General features: G+C 39.2%; 1 long non-coding RNA gene across 5 annotated transcripts in view; it reads right to left on the bottom strand.

The window, feature by feature from the left end:
- The window catches only part of LOC109281679 (uncharacterized), a 243677-nt gene that overhangs the window by 92556 nt on the left and 124997 nt on the right, over positions 1-26124 (bottom strand). For all 5 annotated transcript variants that reach the window (XR_009460279.1, XR_009460280.1, XR_009460276.1 and 2 more), the window contains exon 4: positions 11780-11894. This is a non-coding gene — a long non-coding RNA (uncharacterized LOC109281679). The remainder of the gene's footprint in view (positions 1-11779; positions 11895-26124) is intronic.

The raw sequence follows: 26124 nt of genomic DNA, 5'->3' as shown, positions 1-26124 counted from the left end.
ACAAGAAATCAATGTCTAAGATAAGATGCAAGACTTTTAACAGTGAGGATAATTGCTATGGGGACAATACCAAGAATTTGGTTCTCTATCACTGCTTACATCCACGATTGTATATTTCTTTAAATATGCATCTACTTCAATCACATCTATCAGACTTCAAGAAAAAACTAATACAGGGAAATTCTGTGGCCTATGTTCTACAGGAAGTCAGATTAGATGCTCATAATAAAATTATCTCAGCTTCCAGATACAGTAAGGGTGAAATTAACTTCACCCTCACAAAGCCTGAAGAATCAGGTGTGTGCAGGTGACCACCTATAAAATCTATGTATCAAAAAGGCGTCAATATACAGTGCTTTACTGTCACTAACTAGCAATTTTGACACAATACTTAAAATATCAGGATGGCATTATCTCCAAGGGAATAGGAGAAAACACTCCATTATATGTTATTCAAAGACTGAAACATGTAGTGTGTCCTCAGTGCCATACCATACATGTGCATTGTGTCTTACAGAACACAAAAAAAAGTACTGGTTCTTGCATTGGGAAAAGTACCATTTAAAATCAGATTAGGTGGATCTACAATTACAAACACTGGCCACGTCTACATGAGATGCTGACTGTGCAGTGACTACTGCACAGTAGCATCGTATGGCAAAAACAAAACAAGTACTAAACAACTGCGCAGTAACGACTACGCAGTCAGCGTTTCATGTAGATATGCCGTTGTGGCCCCTGCCTTGCTGCATCATCAAGGCTACTTCTCATTGGACTATATATAAGAGCAGTACAGGGACTTTTCATCCTACTCTTCTCCTTATAGGACTAGGAGCCAGAACAGAGACTTTTCCTAGACACACAGGAAATGGAGAGGTCCTCCATTTGGACCTAAATTTTCAAGCCATAATTCCATCACAGTCTTTAGTTGTTTTTAGAGCAAGTCCTAGACTCTAAATACCTTTTGCTAAAAGTCAGGTGGTTAGATATCAAAGGAGAAAAAACATACTGCTAAAGCCAGAACAGAGCCCAAAGGAAGGAATGGTGATGAGGAAGAATGCACTGCAGCATCATGTCCAAGCTTTTAGCCGAGGTTGGTAAACTTTCCCTTTTCATCCATCACTCAGATCACCTGAACAAACCTGCTTCTTCAGGCTTCATGAGAGTGAAAGGAATTTCAACCTTACTGTATGTGGAAGCTGAGATGCAAGCTATATCAAAGCATGTCCTGATCCTGTAACAAGCTCTGTGTGGGAAGCCCAATGCAAACAGCCACCTGCAAGAGTATAGCATACTTTAGTTTTCAGGGCTGAACAGCATCAGAGGTATACAATTAACAGTGGAAATGCTTCAAAATCAAACTTTCTGACTCAATGAAAAAACTGGGCTAGCTATATATAGCTGGTTACTTATTCTTGAGTATAAAATTTCCTTTATCCTGAATATTAAACTATTTGTACACAGCAAAAATGAGTCAGTCTCCTTCCAAATTAATGCAGAATATTCTTCTTAATGGCTTATGGCCAATACAAATGTGCTTCTGCCTTGAAGAACACAGCCATATACAAACAGAGCTTCTTTTAAAATTTGTACATAATCAAAACAAATTGAATATCCACTCTTATTTCCATAGGGAACAGAGCTATAAAGATTAATGCTAGACAATGATATTTAATTAAAGCTTATTTACTTTAGAAGTACTTCTATGTTTTCAAGAGCATCCTTCTCTTTTGGAGCAGAAAACAGTAATACATTCTGGAGATGTCTAATAATCATAGGCGGAGGAAACTGGTTCTGATCACAGCGCAATGTTTCTGGCGTTACTGACAAACCGTCTAGCAAAATTTTTCACATTAAAGAATTCTGATAGTAAAGAATTTAAATGCATTTTAATTGACTTTTCAAACTTCCATTTTTTATTCACAAGTACACCTCAACACAATAACAGGAATTCTTTTTGATATGCATTATTCTGTCTGATGGCTGGGGGATGTTGTAGTGCACATGCACAGCTCTCTTCTTTTTTCAAATACAAAATAAAAGGTTGCCCTCTTATATGTAAAAGCCAAATAAGTTTCTTTTCCTCTGGCTTTAGTTCAGGGTACTATTCTAGATTATTTGTTAAACAAACTGTTAAGGACATCAAGGAAATTAAATGAACTGGTTTATGTGTGAATACAGATATTGACAGGAAGAATCAAAAGGAATGCAGAAGAAAATTGCATGCAACAGAAAAACACTTCCATTCTTCTTGCTGAGTTTAAAAATTACAAGAAGATAGTGATGCACTAATTTCTAAGGGAGGATTTAGCCTTAAAATATAAGGATATTGTTGGGGTATTTGTTGCTAACTCTTGTTTCAAATTTATATGAACACTCAACCTCCAAACACAGCACTTGCAATAACAGTTGTATTAATCATCCACAGCTATACGGCCGCTTAAGATACACAAATAAAATTGCTTTATTTGGTTTGTAATTAACATGGCAAATATCACAGTATTCTACAGGAAGCAAACACTCCAAATATATGTATTTTATTTCTTCTGACAACTGGCAAAGTATATTTTACTACAGAATGCTTTATTGCTTCTTAACTATTCATCCTACACAGTATACATAAAAGCTTAATGAGTATAGCTGCATAAAAACTAATTTTAATGCTTTTAAAATCAATGGTGAACAAAATGTTGTTTAGATTGTTTCTCAAACAACTACACAGATCTGATCTTTGGAGGAAAAGCAATTACTTCTCGTTGTCATAGCCAATACATTTCTTCATTCCCCCATTTTAAAGGAAACTACTTAGGCACCTTTACACTAGTTGCCATGTAAACAGTTAAATATCTGAACAAATGCAGAAGAATATAGTTATTAAACACCTAATCAATAAGTTGCCACTTCCATTAATAGACTACGGCTAAGGAAGGTAAGAAGAGGAAAATATAACATTTTGTAAAATTAACAAATAGGATATGCATGCCTGTGTGAATTAATATTGTTTTGATTTTCAAGGAAAAAAAAAATCAGAAAATAATTTATATAAACGATGTACAAAAATCCTTACAAAACAGATGTTATAATCCGTATTTAGATCCTTGTTCTTTTATCCATTCTATGAATAACTATCAGCTTTTGCTATTTTCCAACATCACATCACATATAATCATTTTTGTAAGTATCAAGTGCTATAAATCACTGGGAACTTATGTACACCTAATTTATGCAATCTTATTGCTTGTAAGGAAATCATCATTCTTTAGTGTTTTGTACCTCTGTCACTCTCTCCTACTGCATTTCTTTATTACAACAGGCACCACAATAGTTAAGAGTTTCTCAGCATTTTTATTTGCATGACCAATTTTTTTAAGGTATAACTCAGCCATTAAAATTGAGATCACAACCTGAAGGTGTCCACGGATTTTCACACACACAAAAAAAAGTTTTCTGATTTCTAATGCTTCCCTCTCCCCTCCTCCCCTGTCCACTAGACCTCCTGGAATTTAAAAATATTTTCATTTTTTTGAAAAAGCCATTTTGCAGGCCATCAGTCCATAATATAGTCTAGCTCTTTGGTACAGTCAAAAGGAAAAAAAAAAAAACAACAAATGGCTGAGGTACTGAGATTTAAAAAGCAGCCTCAACACATGCATAAAAGCCACTTTTCATAAGGAGTTGCTATGCATTCTGGAGTATGTTTCAGAAATACAGAAAAGTACATAATACGCAAATGCATACTATTGTTCATAGGTATTCACAACACACATCTCCTATGGTGCGTGTTGTGAATCCATATTAAGAGTAATAAAGAAACACGGCTAAACATGTTTCTTTTATCTAATCCACAATGTAGCAGACACACTGCTCTCACTATACGATGACCATTATGGTGAATGGTAGGAATACGCATCTGTTTATATTTATAGAAACGTGTTTCTATTGGGAGGGTTGCTTGTGCGAGGATTGTAGCTTCAAGCTCTGCCTGTTTCAACAGACTGGTTTTTAGGACAGAATTCCCTTACCTTTGTGATCTAAGATAGCAAAGTAGTTTTTTTTGAGAATGCTTACTTAACCTTGCTTTAACCACCTTGTCCAGTAACAATGCTAAACGCCAGTGGCCTTGCAAATTAAATAGCTATGCTAAGGAATTAAGTGCCTGTATTTTAATAATGATTTTTTTTTAAAACGTGGGCAGTAAATATTGAGAAAGCAATAAGCAATAGAGGCAACAGAATCTGAGCACAAAAATACAGCTCCAGCCATTTCAGTCAGAAATTAAGTAAAAATCAGAAAAAAAATTAGATTAAATTTCAACTTTAAGGTAATAAAAGATGGAGATGAAGGTGCCAATGAAATCTGCCGAAACTAAATTTCAGAAGCACGGCTTTCTCATCTTGAAATGTTACACCCATAAAAGCAGCCCATAAAATTAATCTACCTGGAGATTTTCCATGTTAAATCAGCTCAGAAATAACTTTTAAGCACTTATGGCATTATATCTAAAATACATATTCTCCTGTTGTCCATATATCAAAATCCTGTGTATTTTGAAAAATAAGATCTGAGCTGCACTGAAATGTTTGTATTATAAGAAAGAACAGAAATAAAGTACATCGTTTTCAGAGAGATATGACATTTGTAAGCAGTCTCTAGAAATTTGCATTGGACTGCAGTATTCAGGGTGGGCAGAAAAAGATAGTGTTGCAAGATTCCTAAACCCATTCTTCAGTGAAGAACTAGTATTTTGAATGTTAAAAGGAGGCAAGAGAAGAAACAGAGCAAGTGTATCTTTCTAGCCTACACCTGAAAATGAAACTCCTAAAATGCTATTGTTTCCCCCGTTTCTCAAAGGTGTGACACAGCTTATTAGCATAACCTCTTATATTCCGCTTAGATAAGGGCATAGAATATGAGAGAGATGCAGTGAAATAAACTTCCAAGTAAAACAAGCCTTTTATATTTTTTTTAATCCTGTGCTTTTTCAGTTTACCACTTCTGGAAATAAAATGAATTTAAACACCATGTTCATATGCTAATTAACTTTGCTGAAATAAGGCTTTTTAAAATTTAGTTTGAACTGTATAATGCTCTGTCTAAATTCGGTTTGTTTCTCTTTGAAAGCTGTCTCTAATAGGCAAAAAGTAGCAGATACAAATGGGTAAAAAAGAACTGCAGATTCCATACATTTGGGCTCTTTCCAAGAACTTTGTCACATTTTGCAGATTCTCAGCTTTCAAATAAAGGGGTCTGAGACCTTCCAATTCTGGAGATATTCTTGCCTCTGTAAATCAATGTATTGTTGCTATGTAAAGCCAGCCTTGCAGAAATCTGTCTACAGCCAGCCAGACAGAAACAATGGGAGCGACAATTATATGTATTCTCTTTCCTCCCTCCAAAATTAACATGGTTTTGCCTTAAAATTGCAAGGCAATCTCAGTAAGGGATATAGTAGTGTTCAAAACACTAACTCAGAATTAAACAGAGGGTAAAGCTGTAAAAGGGAATGTAATTAAAGTATGCAGACTCCCTTTTTGCACACACAATGTCAGTTTGGGTTACTTTTATCAAATCAGCATAGATGATCAGGCACAGAGTATAATGAATGTTATAAAAAGATAAATCTGAGATGAGCATTTGGATTTTATCAGGATCAGATGTTTGAACAGGGAAGATGTTTCAAGGCAAAGTTGCTGAAGAGGGTACAGGCTGACCACTCTTACACCAGGACATGCAAGGAAGTAAATTGAGTAAATCTTGCTTAATTAATTAACTAAAAAAAATACTTAATTAAAAAAAATATTTGTAAAGGTGCTCTGGATGTGCACTGAGGTAAATTAGTTCCAGATCTATCCCAGTGGCCTTTTTAAAAGATATTTCTACTAAAATATATTTTGCTTCCTTACTCCAAATGTTCATAATTCACATTATTTTTTCTAATCAGAAAACCAAACTTAACTCAAAAGACATGCTAAGACTCCATCGTTTAACAAATGCACGAAGCGTGGTGCAGTACATTATGGCGTTAGCATGTTTTATGTTTTTGATTCTGGGCACTGAGCAATTTAAACCTGTTCATTCCCATTCCTGATACATGTATGCACAGAACGCATTCAAAAGGTGGACATGCTTTTATGCAAAATCAAGGTGCTACAGAATCCTGCAGAAACTATAAAAATACCTCCACAGATTTTGCCAAAAAACCTTAGCAGATTTATATTGGCCCTGCCAATGACTTTCTGTTTAACTTGTAATCAAAACAACTCAAACCCAGTTACTGTTTGCATATCTGCCAAGCCTCTCAATTTCAGCAGTAGGCAGCAGACTCTGAGTATGACAGCCTGTCTTTCAGATTCAAGCTGAAACTGCCAAGGCTCCACTACAGAGGCAACTGGTAAATTAAATGCCAACAAGCAAGGACATTCATGTACCTTTACACTCTGCACATGAAGAGACATCACAGGCCTCTTCATTCTAATGGGTGCTTTGTGTGTTTTGGACTGCAAAGTAAAGAGTGCCTGCTCTTACACCTAATGAAACCATTGCATATATATTAGCTTAGCTGTATCTCTCTAATTCTATGGCCACAAATTACCTAACAAGTTTTCTTATTACAAATAAACAAGAAACTTTAAATCCTTCAGCTGGCAAAACAAAACCGCCAAAAAAAAAAAAAAAAAAAAAAAATCAAACAGTGCAATAGAAATCCACTTTTAAGTGCTCTTCTATCTCAGAAAAACTACAAATGGCATTATATATTCAGATTACAACAGAGTCATCACTAAGTGTAACTGAAAATAAGAAACCATTTAAAACATATGTGAGCGTCTTTAATTCCCCCGTTCCCAAAACATAAGCACTGTCTTCAATGCTGGGAAGTATGAGGCTTAGTTAGGGTGATTCTTCATGGCAGACAGGATAGGTTAATTATAATTATAGATACTTATTAATACATATTGATTGTTCAGTGCAGTTTGACTACAATTTGACTACTGGCAGCTGATACAGTCACCACAGTTGCATTTAGTTCGTACTGGTAGCAATTTTGATTATACAACCATAACACAACTAACGACATTAATACCATTGAGCATAAATAACAGCACTTGACAGAATCAAGTGGAGAAAAAGCACTAACACTGGTTACTCTAATGGACAGAATAAATGATAGAATCAAATTATCATTTTACTGCAAGCAGGTCTAGTGAAATCTATTTCTGAAATAAGGGGGAAGGTATTAGTTTTAGTAACAGAATGAGGGTAAGAACACATTAAAAATTAACAGTTGTTTTCAAATAACTGAAGGAAAAACAGTGACATGGAAAACTTAGCTGCTCTAACTCACAAGCCTCTACAGTCGGCATTATCACTGTTTCCTGACATGGGTTTAATCTGCCATCATACCTATAAATGAAAGAAAACCCAAGTGTATGAGCCTCCCAAGAGTTCCTCTAATAACACAAGAGATTTTTTTTAATAGAGGGAGGGAGAGAGATCCTTGGTCCAATATAAAAGAGGTTACTGTTGTGCAAGCGTCTTGTCTATTTACTATAATTTGGCAGCCACAGCTCTGCAAGACTTCAGAACTAAGAAAAGGGAAAACTTTGATGTTCCTTTGACATGAGCTGGTTGAGATACATCTTCTTGGTAATTGTACAGAGATATTATATTGTTGCAGTTGCTTGATGTTAGCAATGAACTGTGTTTCATTTTACAGTGGCAACCCTTCCCTCTTTCCCTCCTCCCCAGCTCCCTCTGCATCTACAGTGCTAACCTTTGTCATATTATGATTTAGTTTAACTGGAACAATGTCAGGTCTCCCCAGAAAAATCTTCCTGTAATTGTAATATGAACCTGAAGGCAGATGCTTTATGGGGAGAAATTCACCTTCCTTGGACACACATCGGCCAATGTTAGAGGGAAATTTGAAATTCCAGAAGCCCCATTTTCATTAATCAATGGGTAAATCAGTCACTAAGCAGTCTTCTATTTTTCAGTGTAACTATAACACCACGGGAATGATCTAATGTTTACTTTAACTTGTCATCAGGAAAGAAAAGTACAGCTTCTAAGGCCTGATTCAGTGCCCATTGGTGCTATTGGCAAACCTCCCATTGACTTCAATGGATCCAAGATCTGTTTCCTACAGCCTGCATTTCTCTCTTCTGCACTGTCAGGGTCACTTCCCAAGTTAGAAGGTCCCATTTCCTCATTTAAAAAGAACAACATTGTATAAGTGAAGTTATTGATTCTTTTTGTTCTGGGTGACAAATAAACAGCAAAAATCCTCATCATTTATAGAATCCTCTTCCTCTGTTCTACTATTTTGGTCACCTACCTGTCAGCTACATTTGCTGCTGGGCAGCCTGAAAAAGGTATATCTGAAGTTAGCAGGACAGAGAAGTAAAAATCAACTGTAGTAGGGTATATGAAGACACACTATCCCCTCCCTGAGGCCTACCTAAGTTAGAACAAGTAGTGCAAGTACACAAGTTTAAAATAATGAAACTTCTCCACTTGCCAGGAGCTAGTGAATTTGATTTTGGCAACCAGATATTTCCATCCAAATATTCCACCCCCCCAACCTAGTTTCCTCCAAATAGATTCACACAACCCTGCAATCTATTTTTGTTAGAGTTGTTTTATTACAGAACATTTTTTCTCCATTTAGATATAAAATGCTTGAGCTTACCTTGAAAAAATGATTAATGGAGTTTTTAAAATATACCACAGATGTTCACCCATAACAGGGAAATAATTTAATGTTTTGTGTCCTTTAGCCATTTGATGGCAATTGATTTGGGGTTGGGGGAGGGAGGAGAGAAGGGTGATTAAAGGGTTAATATTCAAATCAGAAATTTGCAAGGCCTGCATAATGGAACTGCCACCCTGATAACAATAGGAATTTTTAACAATATCGAGCCTTGTTAGCAAGAGAGTTACAAGCATTGAGGGCAATCAGTGTGTCTTGTCAGTTTCTTTTTATCTACCATCTCCAACCGCCAAGGAACCGAAATGAAGCACTTTGGAATTATCAATTTCAGCCACATTTGCATAACAAAGCCCCCGAGGAAGAGGCATGATAAATGTGAAGGACCCCTCTTGGAAAAGGAACTGTCAACCGCGCCCCGAAAGATTCTCCGACCGAGCGCATTCTCGGGGATTGTAGTCAGCGAAAATAAAATGAAAGCATTAAAGAAAGTCATTCTCTCAGAGAGAAAAATCTCCCCCTCTGCACAGAGAGAACTGGATGAAATGACATTATGCATATGAAAATGTCCAGAAAGATGTTTGATTTATGTATGCATTAGATGCAAATTCCATTACCGCACGCGCGCTGTTGTGTGATTTGGCTCTGAACACATCACTGCCCTGATCAAATCTGATCTCATTAATTCCGACAAGGAGAGAGAGAGGGAATTGAGAAGAATTTATGGCCTGGACACTTGAAAGAAGTAAATTGTAATTCTGTTTAAAGCTGTAGCGAACCTTTTAAACACCTTTTATTATAGAAAAAAGCACTTACTTTTATAACACTGTTAGAACTTACTTAATCTTGTACTTGGAACTTCTAGTCTTCATTTTAAAAAATCTATGACCTTGTTTAGGGAAAAAAAGAGAGGGGGGGAGAGAGAGAGAGAGAGAGAGAGAGAGAGAAGGAGAGAGAGAGACAGAGAGAGAGAGAATATGCCTGTCTTAGAATGAAATCCAGCAGAAGCATCATAATAATATGATCAAAGAAGACCTATTGACTATCTGAATAATCATGTGAAAATTCAGTTCCAGTGGTATATGTTTATTTTAAACAATCTTTTAATATCCTCAAATAAAATATCAAACACTTTACAAGTGGTTTTATGGGACTGGATAGACATTTCATGCTTAAAAATGTTATTAATTGTGATCTAGATAAAAATGGCAATGAGCACATGTTTTATAACAATATTCTCAAGCAGTGCAGGGATAAGCATCAACTGAAACTGAGAGGGTTTTTTTCTGATACAGACTATTTAAAGACAAAAACCCCACAGCTTTGCTAAAAAGGAAATATATTTCTATAAGGAAAAAAAGCAGATTGTTTCTTACATTCATAAAGATTCTTATCCTTGTTTTGCTCCTGAGAAAGACCTTAATAACTCATTTCCTCCCTTCATGAGAGATAATCACCCTTCATGGGTGAGATATCCTGTATTTACTTGATACCAAGTGTAAAACTGAAATAGTGTCTCAATATGTTATTGCATTGTATAATCAGTGTTCCTCCCCCAACATTCATGAACCCCTAGGGTGTATCATAGCCTAGAATAGTTTCTTTTCTGTTATGCATCTTCCATTGTAGTGAGATATGATGAACACTCTCCCCAATAAGAAAGACAAAAACAAAAAACCCTGGATTCCTAAAATCTTAGCTGACTATCAGGATTCATTTAAAGAGAAATGAAGTGACTTCTTCAGTTTCCCAATGAAGCCTGCAGCTTCCTTTGATAATCTACTCCAGTAGAAGTAATTGTTGAGCAAATATCACCCAAACAGATACAGGAAACTTATAAGTTACCACATAAACAAATCCAGAACAATAACTTGCAAAGTAAACCACAGTAGAAGCAGGTGAACACATTTTAAGCATCACTCAGTTTTTCAGTGGTTGATGATGAATTATGTGCAAAGTGTCATTTCACATTTCCACATGCAGGAAATATGTACGTATTTGCAGTGTGCTTGCATGTGGATATAAACACAGAAAATTCAGTGGTCATTTGAAGAGTTACTGGTCAGATCTGGATACCAAATTCAATCAACAGTATAGAAAAAGGGGAAATTATTCCTGCTAAGTAGAATTTCAGTCCAAGCCCAGCTGTAGAGTCAATACTAACTTATATGTAATACACATAGACGTGCACACATTATGCCATATACTTATCAAATTCTTTTATTTCTGTCTGCATTTATATATGCATGTTTGTATATGCAACTCTGTAAAAAAAAAAGAAAGAAAACCAGAACATATTTTATATGAATGTAATATAGTGTATGCTTGTAGCTTTGTAATGCAGCAGAAAACACTGGAAGTTTGAGTGTGCTACATGTACTACACTTACATATGCAGAGCACTTTACTGAGAAATCTAAGAAATAACTTAGTAACGGTGGTATCTAAAATATTATTACATGTAACGTAATGTTTGCCAGACCTAATATATTAAATAAATATTTTCTATTCTGTATAAATCATTCATTCTTTCCATTATTAATGGCATACCTACAAATTGCTAATGTGTGTCAACTCCAAGTAGCGGAAAATTCTGTTATATCAAGTGGGATAACCACAGCAGTTTCTTTACCTCTAGACTTTGAGAAAACTATCACATTGTGAAGGAGACTGCAATTGCAAAATTTAGCTTGGTGTCTTACATAAGGTTATCTGCCTCCTCCTGCAAACCATTTAGCATCTCAGTGACTGCTTGAGTATTTTTATTAAAATATTCTAACCACCTGTCCATTTGAGTCTGTTTCAGTTACAACCCAAAAATAAAAGCAATCTTGTACTTTAAAATACAAGGGCCATTAAATAAGATTCTAATATTGGTGGCTAATTAAGGAAATACTGTTCATACTGTCTCTTTAAAAAAATCTCCCTGTCATCCTCTACCCCTCCTTCCATACCCTCAAATACATACACAGACACACATACTTTCTTTCAATGAGTGGTTCAGGCTCCATGATTAAGGTCATGCCGTTTGTTCATTACTGGCCTGGCTAATGTGATTGAATTGGAACAATACCTTTGAACTCCTTGGCTCTGATCTGCATACTAATTGACTCTCTTGTCCTTGGCAGTGACCTTGACAGGCTCTCAACCACTCTGGGAATGTCTGACCAGTTTCTAATCAAAAGTTCCTATCAAAAGAACAAAACAAAAATTAGTCATATATGTAACTCTTCCTTGTATTCATATTGCCTTGTATACCATTAGAGAAGGAAAAATTGTTACTCCCTAGCTCCCCCTGGATGTTTATTAATATTTAAAAATCACCCTGTCTCTTTAAAGCACTGAAACAATGACAGCATTGTTTTTAAAGAGTTCATTGTTGGAACTTGAAACACATTTTACACATATTTTGAGGGAAATTCTTTGTTACACCAGGGATGCATTTAGCTCGTGGACCTTGACATCTTCACAAGTGTTCATAGATTAAAAAATAAATAAATAAAATTCTATAACCAAGTTTTTAATAACCCAAGGAAACTACCCAAATTAGTTGACTTGTACAATGCTAACCATACATCAACAGCTTTCAGCAGGTTCTACAGCACTGCAAATATTGTAATGACAAAAAAATAAATCTTTATTTAGAAAATGTCAGATTTCAGGTAATGATCGAAAGCTTTTATTTTTAGATCTCTGAGGCTCTTAGAACAATGCATTTCTCTGGAGTGGCATGATTTTTATGCAGAAGAGGGTATTAAACACTATACAAATGTTTATGGAAAAAAGCTGTTACAGAAAACTACTTTTCTGACTGGAAGTTACAGGTTGGCTTGGTTCTTAGTGAAGTGGAGATTTACCTTGTGAGACAAGTTTCAGCATCTGTGAACCCTTTTTATTAAAGAGCACATCTCGTGCAGTAATAACCAAACTACTAAAACTAAGTATCCATCGCGAAACATGCAGAGAGACAGACAGACAGATAACAGAGAGAGATTTAGCTTTGCAGTACTGCTTAGTAAAGATCAGCTTGATAGAAGTTTTAACATTAAAAAACATGACATTCATTCTGATTTTAGGTAAACCCTATGAAAGGAGAAAAACAGTAGGTACCTTAACCTCATTCATTCTTTTAATAGTACTTTGCACTTCTATAGCACCTTTCATCCAGGGTTCTCAAAGCACTTTAGAGACATTAATGAATTAAGACTCATGACAACTAGGTGAGGTACGTATTATTATTGCATATCACTGGTGATCTGAAAAATCTATAAATAGAAGAGGAAGCCACAAAATTTCTGACAAACACATAGGTTAATGTAATTTCCAGTTTTACTCTGCTTTAGTAATTAAACCAACTGCTTTGAGAGAAGGTCTCAAAGCATGCAAGAGGTTTATATACCAGGGACAAATATGATTTTTTTTTTTAAAGAAGGAATCCTGGATCACATCTAGCTATTAATCCAGGGCTCCATGGGAGTCAATACAGAGCTGAGATGTTCTGAGAGATTAAGAGCTTTTTCTCATCCAAACTTTCAAATTTGGGCTTCCCATTCAGGCATACGACAGTTATATGTCACCAAATAAGCCAGCTGGACAAAACTGTAATAGAAAGTAACATGTGAGACTGCCCAATTCCTATGACCCCTCCCATGCCAGACCTAGTAAGAATCTAATAAAGTGCTCTTCACTTCTGCCTCTTGTCTACCTAAAACCATATTAATGAACCACTCTGTGCTTTGCTGGGTTGTTCATGAAATCAGGAGGTGGAACTAAAAAGGAAGAAGCAAAGCAGGGCAATTGTGGAATTCAACCTCTGCAGTTGCCTGTAGCAACAGATATCGGATGGAACTGCAGACAGGTAACCTAAGATCACATTTTGGTTAACAAGTTATACCTGTATGCAGTCAGGTCTAGAAGAGTGGCAGTCTGTTTAGCCACATACATAATACAGACCTAACGGTAAGATTTCTAAAGTATAAAGGTGCCTAAAAAGGTACATAGCTGTCCAACTCCCATGGATTTGGCCTCTCTTAGTTTGTGGTTTACTCTACAAACAGCAAAGATAAGCAGGTCAGATTGACAGACAGATTTACATAAAATACCAATCCATCTATAACCATAAATAACACAGTTTATATAAAAATATAACATTTCCTTAGAATCCTAAAATGCATCAAAAGTTATAGAATATAAGTATTATGCAACACTGAGGTGGTTAGCCTGATGTCAGGCAGAAGGCAAGGCAGTGTGGCACCTTAGAGACTAACTGGGCCAGAGCTTTCACAGGCAACAACCTATTTTGTCTGGTATCAGCCCATCCTACTGTCTGCTCCAGCTACCATTGAAATGCAGCCTCCTCTGTGTTATAATACCCTAGCCATTCAGCAGCAAGGCAGACTACAAAAGATTTGAGAAAAAAATAATCCTCTAAATAAAACTGCAAAGCCAATGCGTAGACAGAACACAGTTTCCCTAATTACACAGAATTTATATTGTGGGTCCTTTCAAAGACAACTGGTCAGGGCCCTGGCTTAGTGATTTGTGAAAAAAATTAGTATATGCTGCATCACACTGTCCCCACTTAGTATCAATGTTTCTGTAACAAGCATCACTTAGTGAAAAGGGAAGTGTGCTACCTATAGCACTTCCTGTAGTAACTGATTTTGTTAAGATATCCTCATTTTGTGCAGTGACCAGACCTACCTACCTCTCTCATATGAAATTGAAGAGGCATGTGTTTGTGTGACTCCATAATATGTACAGGCCATATACCTAAGAACCAAATAAACAGGGGTATCAAACTCATCCTGCTCCACTGGCAGGATTAGGGGCACAGGCCGGTCTGCAGACTGGATCAAGCCCACAGACCAGTCTTGTGCACCAGAGCCATTGCACAGGGCTGGTCCAGCATAGGCATCACATGCAGCCCCGCATACTGCATAAAGCATGCACAATAGCTCCAGCCCACCGTCCCATGAACCATGTGCTGGCCTCAATGGCACTAGCACTATGTGCTAGATCTGGCACATAGAGCTGGTCTATGGGTTCAACCTGGACTGGTCTTAGATCCAGCACTATGTGCAGCCACATTCAGGCACCACATGCCGCACATGCACTGGACTGGCCCCAGGTGCTGTCTGATGCAGTCATGCACTGGGTCTGGCCCTGTACGGCACATGCAGCCTTCATGTTAAATGTAGTGTGCCGGTCCACGGCTGGTGCATGCCAAGTGCGACGTGCAGAACTGATCTGAGATCAACAGGCAGCACTGCACACTGGATAAGGCTCTGCAAGAAGGATCCAGCCTACAGGCCTTGTCTTTGACACCCCCTGAACTAAAAGAAAACCAAAATGAAATATATGATCATTCCCGGTCACTCAATTAGATATAAAACAGAATATCTAATATTATATTAGAAAGACCTATGTACTAGCTAGGAAAAGGAAATTTAATTATTAAAAAGTCAAAGAGCTGGATTCATTTCTGCCCAAGCTGATATGCAGTGGCCCAGATGCGGGGTGACACTGAGAACCTCTTCCATCTCCCTAATTCTGAAGGTTAGCGCTGGCCCTGATACCACTAAGAGCTGCTGTGAAGCTCCTCTAACTTACACCACTTACATAGAGTCTTTAATGGGGACTGTATCAGTGCTGGATAGATTTAGTGACTATAAATCCACACCCCCCCACCCACCCCAGCAGGGCTCTTCAATCCCCCTACATATACACACTGGATAGAACAGAGATATTGACCCCAAAGTAGCTCAGATGCCTAGCAGAGAGCTTCCCTGCAGCAAAAGAACTGTCTCTTGTGATATTCCAGCTGAGTTACAATCACCTGTGTGGTGCATACACATGACAATCCAGACCTTTACTAATGTAGAATCACTTTAAAATAAAAGTGGCAGCACAAATTATCTAGAAGCATTATACACTGAATTAAGTTAACATGGGACTTTATAAGCAGCCTACATAGTACATGTAGAACAGGGGTCGGCAATTATTTCGGGCGGAGGGCCGTTTACCAGGTTTTGGCAGGCCATCGAGCACCACATAGGTAGCCCTGCCCCTTGACAGGTGCCCCACCCCCTAGTCACCATCTTGGGACCAGAAGTCCCACCCCCAAACCCCTGACCTTTGCCCCCAGAAGTCCCTCTCCTTGACCCCAGAATTACTCCTTTCAGCAAGGGGTTTTGCCATCTCTGAACCAGAAAAATACCACATTATATTCTAAAAATCAAAAGTGTACTACAACTTTCATTAATTTCATTTCAAAAAATATTTTTGTCCTGATTTACATGTGCTTGTTTACTGTATGTAGAGGTGACAGTATAATAGCTTAAAATGAAGTCTTATTCTTGTATATTGTTGGAGGGTGTGGGTGGGAGGGTGGGTATAGGTTTGTGGGTATGTGGGGTGTGGGGGAGGGTGTGCATGTGTGGGATTTGTGGTGGGATGTGTGGGCGAGTATGGGTTTGTGGGAGGCTGTGAGTGTGTGGGGGAGGGTGGCTCGGGAAAGTTGTGGATTGGGTAGAGGGGGAAGGTTTGCCCACAGCCTGCTCCCCCCATCCCACCACAGCAGGCAGAGCCCTCATCAGTGCTCCTACAAGCCAGAGCTCCATGCTCTTGCTACTCCTGGCCCCGGGGCATTGGCATGGGTCTCAAGCTCCCACTCACTGCCCCTTGCCCCATGTCTGCCACTGCTGCCCTTCTCCTGCTGCTTCCCCACTCCCCCCAGCCTCCAGCCATTCCAGCACCACGTCTCAGCTGCTCCTGCAGTCTCAGTGTAGCAACTGGGAACCACATGGTGCCAGAGTGTAGCAGGCAGGGAAATGGCTGCGGCAGGTTGGGGGAAGGGGCAGTGAGTGGATGCGCAGAGCCCAACGACAGCCAGGCGGGAGCACAGGGTCCGTGCTGGTGCACCGGGGCCAGCACTGGCAGGACCCAGGGCAGGACAGCAGGAGCATGGGGTCTAGGCTGCCAGGGGTTCTGTGGAGCTGGGCTGTGCTGCTCAAGCAGGGAGAGAAGGTAGCCAGCCCAGCTCCACAGATCCCCTGGTAGCCCGGATCCTGTGCTCCTGTTGCCCCACTCTGGGCCTTGCTGGCACTGGCCAGGGTGCACTAGTGTGGGCCCCATGCTCCCACTCTGCTGTCGCTGCACTCTGTGCGCCCGCTCATTGCCACTTCCCCCCCACCTGCCGCAACCATTGCCCCCCACCCCCACCTGCCAGTCTCTGGCACCACGTGGTTCCCAGCTGCAGCACGGGGACTGCAGGAGCTGGCCCAGCCAGCCCTGAGGACTGGGGTGATAGCCCACAGTCCTCCCCTGCCTCCCTCCCCCTGTCCTTCTTATTTGTATTTCCCTCGGTGCAGGGAGGCAGGAACAGTCCCAGGTCCAAAGCCTCCAGCAGCCTCTGCTAGGAAGAGGCTTCTGGTTGGGGCTCGGGGTGAGGGAGGCTGGAGGGGTGGGGGCTAGATTTGCTGCTGCAGCTGTTCAGTTCTGTCGTCAGGTCCTCCTGGGTTCAACTGCCCCTGGCTCTTGTCATCTTTGACAGGCAGCTAGGGTCAGATAAATATTACTTTTCTAAATTTTTTAGGGGCCCCATGGGCCAGATAAAATAGCCTGGCAGGCCAGATCCAACCACCGGGCCATATTTTGACTACCCCTGATATACAGCTAAGTGAAAAAAAAGGTTTCTTTGACCTTATGTGCTCTAATAAACATGTAGAAATAATGTAAAAAAAAAACCCAAAACAAAACAAAGCAAAAAAACAAAAACACTCTACCAGACATACTTCTCCCTCTACAGAGAGGGAATGAAGTGGCAAACATGTGAGAGAGACGTAGTCATGTTACTTATGGCACTACTAGAAGGCTCTCAGATATTACAGTGATAAACGTGGTATAATAACCTATAGAGAATAGAACAGAATAGAATTCATGTGAAAAGCATTAATTATTGATAAGATAAAGGGCAGATAATTACCATACTTCATATCTGCCTACCTGCCTACTGTGAGGACAGCAAGTCAGTTCCTAGCTGTCTAGTCAGTAGGATGGTGGGGAGCAGTTTGCTCTTTCAGTTCAGTAGTCAGGTTCTCTTGTTCCTTCCTGGCTGGTATTCTGTCATACACACACTGTATTATTTAAGGTTCCCATTAGAGTCTATTACAGTCACTGAAAGGAGGAACCCCCCCCCCGCCCCCAGCATATTTAAACAATAATGATCCAATCAAGAAGGTTTAGAGTACATGTGATAACTGAAGTCAAGGTTTGAGGCAAAGCCAAAGTTGCTTAACCCTCTACCTGGTCATTCAATGGATAAAGGCAGCTCAAATTATTTTATTTAATTTAAAATGTATACTGATAGGCCTCAATTTAGCAATGCACTTATGCACATGCTTAAATCCTATTAAAAAACAAAAGATTTCAGCATGTGCATCAAATGATCAGAGAAGCCCACAAGATCCCAAACACTCTGGATCTGATTGTGCACCATATGTAAGCACATGCTTAACATTCTGCATTACTGTGAAAAGGCCAACTCTCAGATTTATTATTAAACATGCTTTTAAGTACATTGCAGGATTAAGACTACAGTTTTTTGCACCTTGCAGGGCAGAAAAGAGTTAAGAACATTTTTTTAATGTTTTGCTGATTCAGGTTTGCTTTTTCTCTTTATTAGTTTCATTAAGGTTTTGCATCGCCACATTTGTCCATGACTTAGTTTTCTACAGGCTTTTTTTAAATTTCATTCTGTGTTTTAATATTTAATAGCACCATTACATGTAAAGACACTTAGAATTTATGTTTCTCAACATTGTGTTTCCATTACCACTCTAGTAATGACTGCTTATGTTTTTAATTGAATAAATAAGAGTTCTATTATAACATTTACATCTGAAGATTAACAGCAAAGCGGCATGATGACAAAGGGTACAGTTTTATAACTGCTTGGCTTACTTGCCTACTATGTTCAAGGCAAAGGTCACATGCCAGCAGTAAGCCCCAGAGCAGGAGGAACCAGATCATTCATGACAAAATCCTTTTTCATTAGTGACATACATGTTTTCATACTTGCCCAATGTTCACTGTATTGGTGTGACTTTACTACATCTGCAGGTTTTGGTTTTTAGTTGGGGGTTTTTTTGTAGTAATTTTTGTTTGAAAATTGATTTGTTCTTCATTTGATTGGGGAAAATACTGAGACAGATTTTTGTTGTTTTAAAAGGGAGGGTTGGTTGGTCAGCTGAGACTGGCTACAAAAAATTAATTTGTTTCTAGTTCCCTGATAGTTGAACGTACCACGTATTGGCTGCATTCTTCCATTTAATCTGTGTGGGAGTTATCCACATGTGGGTGGAGCCTCATTTTCCTTCCTCTCCCATCTCATTTACATTCTGTCTTCCTTCTCCATTCCATGGTTCTTTCAAAGTGTTAGGATGAACTAACTACCTCCCCAAGTATTCTTCATACTACAACCACATTTGTATATATTTATGAGATTAAGTGTGTATTGGTAATTTTGATATGAGTTCCATGCCACAATATTGCATCTTGCTTTTTTACTTTAGTTGGAGATCTACCATGCAATTTCTGGGACCTACTCAGGAATGGAATGGTTTGAATTAAGGAAGCAGTTTGGTAGCAGGCAAAGCAATAAAGTTTGAATTTGTTTTCACCTTCTGGAAAAAGAGATGGCAGGAGAAGAAACTGGAGATACAAAGCAGCAACTAACATTAACACCCAGTTTATGAGACAGGCAGAAAATCTACTCACCCCTTTTGGGAAATATGCATCACATCACCCCAGCTCCATTTGAGGAAACAATAGTTATTATATTTTTGCTAAAATGAGCTGTCATGTTTTATGGAAAAGGTGTACTGTGTGCAGGTTGCAAGTTTTTTGAGCTTTGAAGAAGTGTGGTTCTCAGCTGCTTACCCTGATACTACACCCAGATACTATTATAATAAACACCTTTAAAAATTCATTTTTAAAAATGCTGCTCTGAGCCTTTTGGATAGGGTGGGATATGAACCAATTAAACAAATACCAATTTAAAACACATCAAGAATATGGGAAGAGACAGAAATAGAATTAGTGGGGAAGGGCTGACTGAGCACTCTGGCAATGTCTAGCTGGCCTGGATGACCTATCTTTACTTTTAATATTGGCATTGCTCTTTCACCAAAAGGAGACCCTATGGTTCAGAAATGGAAGGCATTATCTCCCATTGCAGGATTTGAACGTGCTATTTCTGCCACATTTCCTGCTGCCAGAAAACAAAAGGCTAAAGTGATAACTGAACTTAGGTCTTCCATACAAAGATTCAGCATTCACTGGTTCACTAAACTTGCCTTCTAGTTTACTAGTCCTCAAACTGGAGATCATTACCTCAGGTAGAAAGAAGAGGAATTATGGGTCTGTGCAGACACTTGGGGAGGTAAAGGGGAAGTTAGATCATATTAAAAATGGCCACCTAGTCTAACTTAGTTCACCCATGTATAGACCTTACACTTAGATGCCTTTGTTAGGTTGATAGAAGTGCAAACTGTACAGAAGTTCCAGGAAGGTTAGACTGGTCAAAAAAATGGCCATGCTGATCTAACTGAACTGTACCTCAGAGGTGCACTAAGTTAGGTCAAGTATGAGTAGACCAATCTAACTGAATTTCTATACGCATTCCCAGTATAGCCCCAGGGCTGAGAAAACCGGCTGCTGCTCCCAGCCCCAGGGATGAACTTTTCCCACCATCCCTTCCCCCCATACTGGGCTATTTTTAGCCACACCATCCCTCCCCCCGCCCCAGATGGACAACTTCCCCTCTGGACCAGTCGGCCTCCCTCAAGTCCGCCAACCCCTTTGATCCTACAAGCTGCTCCCAGTGCTGGTTGTACCAGTGTTCATTGGTGCCAGGACCCATCAGAAGTATGTTAGGGTGGGGGAAGAGCTGGCAGGATTGGGGGGGTTGGTTCACTGGGGGAGTGCTTGTCTGGGAGTGGGAGGGGTCAGGAGGCTAAAAATAGCCCTTGGTCCCAGAGGAAAAAGAGTCCCCCCTGATCATGCCAATTCCCTCCCACAAAGCCACCAGCCCCCTGATCCATCCACCCCTCCCTCCACAGTCAGGATCAGTGAACAACAGTAAACCTGGCCCTGGGAGTGGTTTTCAGGTTCAGGGGCGGTTCAGCAACATTGGGGGGGGGGCCTCGGAGGTGGTGGGTAGGATCCAAGAGCCTCTCCAATCCTGCCAACGCTGTCCAATCCCTTCAACCCCCCCTTTGAACCCCACTAACCTCCCCCCATCACCCCAAACCCCCTGAGGACCCCATTAGTTCCCCCAATCCCTCAAATGCACCCAAACCTCACAAACTCCCCTACACTCCCCAGTGCCTTCCCAAGCCCCCCAACCCTCCCCCCCTGGGAACCGCTCTAGCCCCCTAATCCCCCCAAGCCCCCTGTGGATCCTGGTAGCCCCCCCCCATTCCCCCAAGCCCCTCTACTAGCCCCTATCCCACCTAACTTACCTTAGATCAGTGGCTATTTTAACCCGATCTAACTGTTAGCTGTAATAATGTCTGTATGAAGCCTATGAGTTCCAAGATGCTGCAGGTTTCAACTGACTAGCTGTATCTGGACAGAAAAGCAGACTGCTATTTTTGCTGAATTTCATTTGCCAGAAAATGGGTGTTGGCAGCTGGAATTATCTGCAACAAAGTACTTTACTTAGATCAACTGCTGTGAACATAGCTAGGATCTACACCATGGGTAAAAGGTACAGGGGCCAGTCCAGTCAGATGAACAGAAGGATAAAAATAGAGAGGGTCAGTAAGAGCCATAGCAAAGGGGAAACTGAGAGGATTACAAGGACATGCAAAGCACTGAAGAGGATGAGGACAACAAGAGAGAAAACAGCAGTGATGGTCCAGTGATGTTTATCGAGAACGCCCCTCCCCATGTGATAAGGGTTGCACAATCTATCCCTATATAATCCACCACTGATATTAAGGGGGAAATTATTTAGGCCAGTTTTGATGTGTAATGATTTCAGGTATTTTCTATATCTAAATTAACTTTGTAATTGGGAAAAATAAGTTTAAGAACCACTAAAGTAAACTCTTCATGGATTTTCAAAAGAAAGAAACAAGTCATCTTCTCTAAATTAAGAAATTGGAAGTGACTGTCATGATATAAAGAAGGCAACTCTGTGCCCTACATTATCCAGCTGGATAACACTGGACAACACATGAGCCATTTGATTCCTGTCTGTGCTCATTAGGTCTATATTTGAGTATTGTTAAGAATAATCATTTGTGCTTTAAAATGATTTAAAAATAAATACTGTCAAAGGAGTCACTTTGTCAAAAGCAAATGCTTTCATGTCAAGTAAAAGATGTTAAATTGTAGGCAATAAAGAATGAAGAAGGAGAAATATAAGAAAAGAGGGAAATCTGGGAGGAGAAATACAATTGTTGTTCTTCACCACCTCATTATTTGTAACCAGTGGTATGTAAACTCCATATTATAATTCAGGATCAATTCAGATGCAAATATCTGAGCCTTAATTGTATATGTGGAAGAAAGAAAACAGTGACAACATTAAAATGTGCTTTCTTTTGCTGTTTCTATGTCCCCCAAAGCAGACATTCAAAGTTTAGGCATTAATGCATCACCTGGGTAGGTTTATAATGAAGTAAATTAATAAATTCCTTTTTAAATGTTCCATGTAAATTGCCAGAAAAGTAAATGTAGCCAGATATCAAATATACAGTATTAAACTCAAAATATTTTAGATGATGAAGAATATTCACATCCTCATTTAGGCCTAAAGCTATTCCTTACACAAATAAAATTCCTACTGAATTCAAATGTAAGGATCAAGTCAGATACACATTTCAGGCTCAGACATATGTGAAGTAGGAGGTAGACATGTAGAAGGAGCAAATACTTTTATTTACATTAACAATAGGGAGAGTAAAGTTCAAGTGTGTCAATTAGAAAAAAAAAATCCATTTCTTTTAGGCCAATCATTAAGTTGCTTTTCCATAGGGATAGCTACATTCTGCACAGTTCCATGCAAATGTATTCTCTCTCTGATGCAATGCATGCACATCTCTCATTATGCTAATTGAAGTTGTGCATGTAGCCAAACGTGAAATTCACAAATCCCACGTGCAAGATCAGATCTCTGAGGGCTTGTCGCATGGGGAACTGATACAAGGGAATTTGAAGAAACAGAATACTTTTCTGTGACCCAGCAAGGTACCAGGAACTCATATAATTGTCTCACTTCATTGCATTCCTTTCCCTCCAGATTTCATAGCCAGTCCCACCCAAATCACAATTCATTCGAGCCCATTCCACAAGCTGCTAACCTGGAAAGTTTCCTATGGACATCGACAGTCTTTGGATTAACTTTATTCCCTCCCTCCCCATTTTCTTGCAATGCCACTGAATGTGTGGTTGCATGAAAATCAGGTCCACAGTTTGGAGGCCCCCCTGTGGAGCTTACCCACATCTTGCCCTTCTGCTCTGTGCCTGAGATTCATTTAGTTTCATTTTAAAACTTAAACTGCCACAGGTGACATATTGCAGTTCCACTCAGAGCAAAGGAAGAAAAGACTCCTAAATGGATGTCCTATAATTGAAAGTATCTAATATAATTTATTAGGGAATTTGGATATATAAGCTGCAGGTAAAAATAGTTTGAGGTTTTTTTGCGTAATTAGGAAAAAATATAAACGTTAAAGATTAGATTATGCCTCGGAGGCTCAGACACAGCGTTTGTAGGGGAGAAGCATACAAATTTGATATTGCCTCAGAAGGATCTCCTGAAGGCGATATATCGAAGTAATGCCTCCTGAAATTCTGGGGGCACCGCGAACATAAATATGTAGGAGATTGGGCTACAACCCCACCCCATCCTACCTCATTTGAGAGAACTCCCTAACACAAGGACTGCAATTATTCTTAACCACAGAACTGGAATACAAAGACAGGCTTCTTATATTCCCTTTGCACCTACAGGCCAGACAAAATCTTGCCAGTAGCACCTCTGGAAAACACTCATGTTTTTATAACCATCTGACAGCGCACAAGTTACAAGCATACTTGCTGCAACTCATCATTGAACTGACACATATCTAACATGGGCAGAAAAAATATTGATGTAGATAAAAGCCTATGAGAACACAATGTATCCCTCAGCAGCATGATGAAAAGCAGCATACGTCCAAACGTGCGGAAGATTGTATAACTGAACTATTTTGTCACTTCCCACATGTATCAGGTGCTTTTAACAAAGAAAAGAGGTAAAAAAAAAAGTTTCTGACTTTCGTTAACCTTCTCTTGTAGTTCAGGTTATTTCTTTAATGCATTTATCTGCTTTAAAATTGTCTCCTTAGCCTCTCAAGGGAAACCAATATAATACACCATCACATTTCTCACAGGAGAAAAAAGAACACTTACTCTTAATAGGTGGCAATTTTGCCAGATGTTATTGACATAGTAAGTGCGAAATCTCAGTGATACTAAATGCAAAGTGCAGCAGATTAAAGAACAATGGAACCAAGTGCAAAATGAAGTTTCAAAAGCAGCAGTGTCAAAGTCAGAGAAAGTGTGAAAAAATTACATTTTAACAACACTATTAAGAACGAGTTTACTAATTACTGTAACTGGCACAAATTTAAAAGTACATTCCTTAGACTCTGAAAAGTTTTTAAAGTGTTACATTTTTTTCTTGTCAGCATTTCTTTTTTCTTTATGCACGGTAGCAGAGACATAACACTGCTGCTACTAAAACAATGACACTTCAGGCTTTTTAACTTCCCATTCTTAACCCTTTCATAATGCATAATACCTCTGCAAATCCTGCTTATTTAGAGAGTGCAGTGAACTACAGAAAATGCTCTGATAACTAATACCGACACAATTTAAAATAAAGACTGCAGAATTGATTCAGTCATGCTTTACACATTCTCCCACTAACAATAATGGAATTCACACACTAAGAATGACTTCTTATTAAAAGTTCAGCAAAATCCTGGTTTTCTATTACCAAAAAATCTATATATTGTGCACAGTTTCCTCATATTCAATTATCCACCAAAACTTAATAATAAAATACTCTGGTTGAGATGCTCAGCAGCTGTAAATCAGCAAAGCTCTGTTGATTTCAATGTCACTACACCAATTTGCATCAAATGGTCATTTGGCCTTTTATTTGCATTCTTCAGATTGTATCAATAAATATATGGCCAGTCTCTAACCGGGCATAAATTGGCATAGCTTTGCTGAAGTCAGTGGAATTACGCTGCTTTACACCAGCTGCAATTCTGGCCCACAGTACTGATACTCCACTGGACCCTCTCTATGATGAGACAACAGCCAACGACAACTCAGGTAAGATTTGTAGTTCTGGGAAAGGCCTAACTGTGTCATATGATTAGGTTATGTAGAAGGCAGGATAGATTTGCATTTTATAGAGCAACCAACAGTCTATAAGGGGCAAAGCTACCTTGCCTTCTTCTTGCCTTCAAATTAACACAACTAACTAGGTTATCCCTACACTAACATTTTAATCATATTCCAACCAAAGTTCTCACTCTTTTCCTTTATTGTCACCTTGAACATAATTGTTGCTTGATCAAAGAAAGGAAGCCAGCTTGTCAATTCTATCAGCTCTCCTCAGCTACATCTACACTCCAACCAGAGACTCGAATGCAGCATGGATGGACATGCCAGAGACAGGTTTCATGCAACTATCCTGATTACCAGCAGCAGTGAAGCTGCAGTGCCATGACCTTAAGTTGCCTCAGTACCTAGGGTCCTTGGACAGCCTGTTCGGAAGCCTGTCCCTCTGCAGACTGGCTGCTATTGGTACCCGAGCCAGCTGATCACAGCTAGTTTGGGTATGTTCACACTTTCTGCAATTATGTTTCCAAATGTGGTTTAGACAGAGGCTTAGTGGGTAACTTTGATCTTTTATTATCTTCCACAAAAGTGCTTAATTTAAAATCCATTTGTGACTAAAAGTAGCAAAGCATCAAAGCCTATTAAAATACTACCAGCTTCTTCTCCACGCTAGTGGAAAGTTGACTTTACATGGGATGCAAGTAGCCTGCACTAATTATGATTCCATTAGTGGTAGTTCTCCTGAGCATATCAATGGCTACCCTTTTCATGGGAAATCTGATATTATGCAGCTGAATACATCTTCACAGCTTTCTTGGGGCACTTTTCTTTAAAGTGCATTTATCATAGTCATCTATCACCACTTTTCCACCTCATGACTGCGCTTGACTCAATCAAATAATTTGTGAACTAGAAATAAAATTGGTTCAACTTCAAAAATCGTGTATTGCAGAATTTGATGAAAGGCCTAAGGTCTAGCCCTGGAAGGAAGAAATGAAATTGTACTGT

Source organism: Alligator mississippiensis, chromosome 2 (genome assembly GCF_030867095.1).
Source record: "Alligator mississippiensis isolate rAllMis1 chromosome 2, rAllMis1, whole genome shotgun sequence".
In the NCBI taxonomy this organism is placed as follows: Eukaryota; Metazoa; Chordata; order Crocodylia; family Alligatoridae; genus Alligator; species Alligator mississippiensis.
This window is presented reverse-complemented; position numbering and strand designations above follow the sequence as displayed.